The sequence below is a fragment of the Ambystoma mexicanum genome, unplaced genomic scaffold (genome assembly GCF_040938575.1).
Source record: "Ambystoma mexicanum isolate Mex_15411 unplaced genomic scaffold, UKY_AmexF1_1 Mex_scaf10, whole genome shotgun sequence".
Classification (NCBI taxonomy): Eukaryota; Metazoa; Chordata; class Amphibia; order Caudata; family Ambystomatidae; genus Ambystoma; species Ambystoma mexicanum.
In genome coordinates this window covers 1,662,501-1,665,000 of record NW_027182325.1, presented here as the reverse complement: position 1 = coordinate 1,665,000, position 2,500 = coordinate 1,662,501, and the positions used below count along the sequence as shown (strand labels likewise).

General features: G+C 46.7%; 7 non-coding genes and 1 pseudogene across 7 annotated transcripts in view; all 8 read right to left on the bottom strand.

Moving 5' to 3' along the window:
- The window catches only part of LOC138538585 (5S ribosomal RNA), a 119-nt gene extending 27 nt beyond the window's left edge, over positions 1-92 (bottom strand). The window contains exon 1 of the ribosomal RNA XR_011286679.1: positions 1-92. This exon is cut by the window's left edge and continues 27 nt beyond it. This is a non-coding gene — a ribosomal RNA (5S ribosomal RNA).
- A 475-nt stretch (positions 93-567) lies between these two features.
- On the bottom strand, positions 568-686 carry LOC138537522 (5S ribosomal RNA). The gene has a single exon (XR_011285655.1). It is a non-coding gene; the product is annotated as a 5S ribosomal RNA (ribosomal RNA).
- Positions 687-1,150: 464 nt separating this feature from the next.
- LOC138543467 (5S ribosomal RNA) lies at positions 1,151-1,259 on the bottom strand (annotated as a pseudogene).
- A 105-nt stretch (positions 1,260-1,364) lies between these two features.
- LOC138537340 (5S ribosomal RNA) lies at positions 1,365-1,483 on the bottom strand. The gene has a single exon (XR_011285479.1). It is a non-coding gene; the product is annotated as a 5S ribosomal RNA (ribosomal RNA).
- A 106-nt stretch (positions 1,484-1,589) lies between these two features.
- LOC138547835 (5S ribosomal RNA) lies at positions 1,590-1,708 on the bottom strand. The gene has a single exon (XR_011291662.1). It is a non-coding gene; the product is annotated as a 5S ribosomal RNA (ribosomal RNA).
- A 106-nt stretch (positions 1,709-1,814) lies between these two features.
- On the bottom strand, positions 1,815-1,933 carry LOC138541552 (5S ribosomal RNA). The gene has a single exon (XR_011289556.1). It is a non-coding gene; the product is annotated as a 5S ribosomal RNA (ribosomal RNA).
- A 106-nt stretch (positions 1,934-2,039) lies between these two features.
- Positions 2,040-2,158, bottom strand: LOC138539793 (5S ribosomal RNA). The gene has a single exon (XR_011287858.1). It is a non-coding gene; the product is annotated as a 5S ribosomal RNA (ribosomal RNA).
- Positions 2,159-2,264: 106 nt separating this feature from the next.
- LOC138538584 (5S ribosomal RNA) lies at positions 2,265-2,383 on the bottom strand. The gene has a single exon (XR_011286678.1). It is a non-coding gene; the product is annotated as a 5S ribosomal RNA (ribosomal RNA).
- Between the last annotated feature and the right edge of the window lie 117 nt (positions 2,384-2,500).

The following is a 2,500-nucleotide window of genomic DNA, read 5'->3' as shown; positions in this document are numbered from 1 at the left end:
GGTCTCCCATCCAGGTACTAACTAGGCCTGACACTGCTTAACTTCCGAGATCAGTCGAGATCGGGTGCATTCAGTGTGGTGTGGCCGTAGGCTCTAGGAATGCTAAGAATATTACTCTTATGCATTTGCATTTAGTAAGCTAAGCCATGCAGCCACTTGCAACATGATACCACGCTCATCGCTCGATCAGCGCTCGATCAGGCTCGATCAGGCGAGATATATAAGACTGGTGGGCCCATTCAGGACTCCTATGTCTGGTAGGATAACTTTAATTCATCCATCCTGTGTCTGTTGCAGGGAGGTGGAGAGAACAATCAACACAATAATGGTTTTCTTTCATGCCTCTTGAAGGACTCAATATTCTCTGTACTGCATTACATGTGAAAGTCGATTTATTACCCATGAACACACTACCTGTATGCTAATTCTATGTAAAAAGGTAGCTCCAGCCCTCATGATGTTGTCCAACATTTCCGCTATAAAACGGGATACAATTATTTTGGAAACATACCAAATTTGAAAAATAATTGAGAAGTTGCGCAATTACTAATCATGGAGCACAAAAAAAGCCTACAGCACCTGGTATTCCCAGGCAGTCTCCCATCCAGGTACTAACTAGGCCTGACACTGCTTAACTTCCGAGATCAGACGAGATCGGGTGCATTCAGTGTGGTGTGGCCGTAGGCTCTAGGAATGCTAAGAATATTACTCTTATGCATTTGCATTTAGTAAGCTAAGCCATGCAGCCACTTGCAACATGATACCACGCTCATCGCTCGATCAGGCTCGATCAGGCGAGATATATAAGACTGGTGGGCCCATTCAGGACTCCTATGTCTGGTAGGATAACTTTAATTCATCCATCCTGTGTCTGTTGCAGGGAGGTGGAGAGAACAATCAACACAATAATGGTTTTCTTTCATGCCTCTTGAAGGACTCAATATTCTCTGTACTGCATTACATGTGAAAGTCGATTTATTACCCATGAACACACTACCTGTATGCTAATTCTATGTAAAAAGGTAGCTCCAGCCCTCATGATGTTGTCCAACATTTCCGCTATAAAACGGGATACAATTATTTTGGAAACATACCAAATTTGAAAAATAATTGAGAAGTTGCGCAATTACTAATCATGGAGCACAAAAAAAGCCTACAGCACCTGGTATTCCCAGGCAGTCTCCCATCCAGGTACTAACTAGGCCCGACCCTGCTTAGCTTCCGAGATCGGGCGCATTCAGTGTGGTGTGGCCGTAGGCTCTGGGCCTAGTGAGTTTGTACTTTTAAGCATCTAGTCGGCTAGACCTTGCAGTTTTGAAAGGCAATTGTGAAATGGCTCACTTCCTGAACTTGGAGCACAAAAAAGCCTACAGCACCTGGTATTCCCAGGTGGTCTCCCATCCAGGTACTAACTAGGCCCGACACTGCTTAGCTTCCGAGATCAGACGAGATCGGGCGCATTCAGTGTGGTGTGGCGGTAGGCTCTGGGCCTAGTGAGTTTTGTACTTTTAAGCATCTAGTCGGCTAGACCTTGCAGTTTTGAAAGGCAATTGAGAAATGGCTCACTTCCTGAACTTGGAGCACAAAAAAGCCTACAGCACCTGGTATTCCCAGGTGGTCTCCCATCCAGGTACTAACTAGGCCCGACACTGCTTAGCTTCCGAGATCAGACGAGATCGGGCGCAATCAGTGTGGTGTGGCCGTAGGCTCTGGGCCTAGTGAGTTTTGTACTTTTAAGCATCTAGTCAGCTAGACCTTGCAGTTTTGAAAGGCAATTGAGAAATGGCTCACTTCCTGAACTTGGAGCACAAAAAAGCCTACAGCACCTGGTATTCCCAGGCGGTCTCCCATCCAGGTACTAACGAGGCCCGACACTGCTTAGCTTCCGAGATCAGACGAGATCGGGCGCATTCAGTGTGCTGTGGCCGTAGGCTCTTGTTCTTGTGAGTTTTGTACTTTTAAGCATCTAGTCGGCTAGACCTTGCAGTTTTGAAAGGCAATTGAGAAATGGCTCACTTCCTGAACTTGGAGTACAAAAAAGCCTACAGCACCTGGTATTCCCAGGCGGTCTTCCATCCAGGTACTAACTAGGCCCGACACTGCTTAGCTTCTGAGATCAGACGAGATCAGGCACATTCAGTGTGGTGTGGCCGTAGGCTCTGGGCCTAGTGAGTTTTGTACTTTTAAGCATCTAGTCGGCTAGACCTTGCAGTTTTAAAAGGCAATTGAGAAAGGGCTCACTTCCTGAACTTGGAGCACAAAAAAGCCTACAGCACCTGGTATTCCCAGGCGGTCTCCCATCCAGGTACTAACTAGGCCTGACACTGCTTAACTTCCGAGATCAGTCGAGATCGGGTGCATTCAGTGTGGTGTGGCCGTAGGCTCTAGGAATGCTAAGAATATTACTCTTATGCATTTGCATTTAGTAAGCTAAGCCATGCAGCCACTTGCAACATGATACCACGCTCATCGCTCGATCAGGCTCGATCAGGCGAGATAT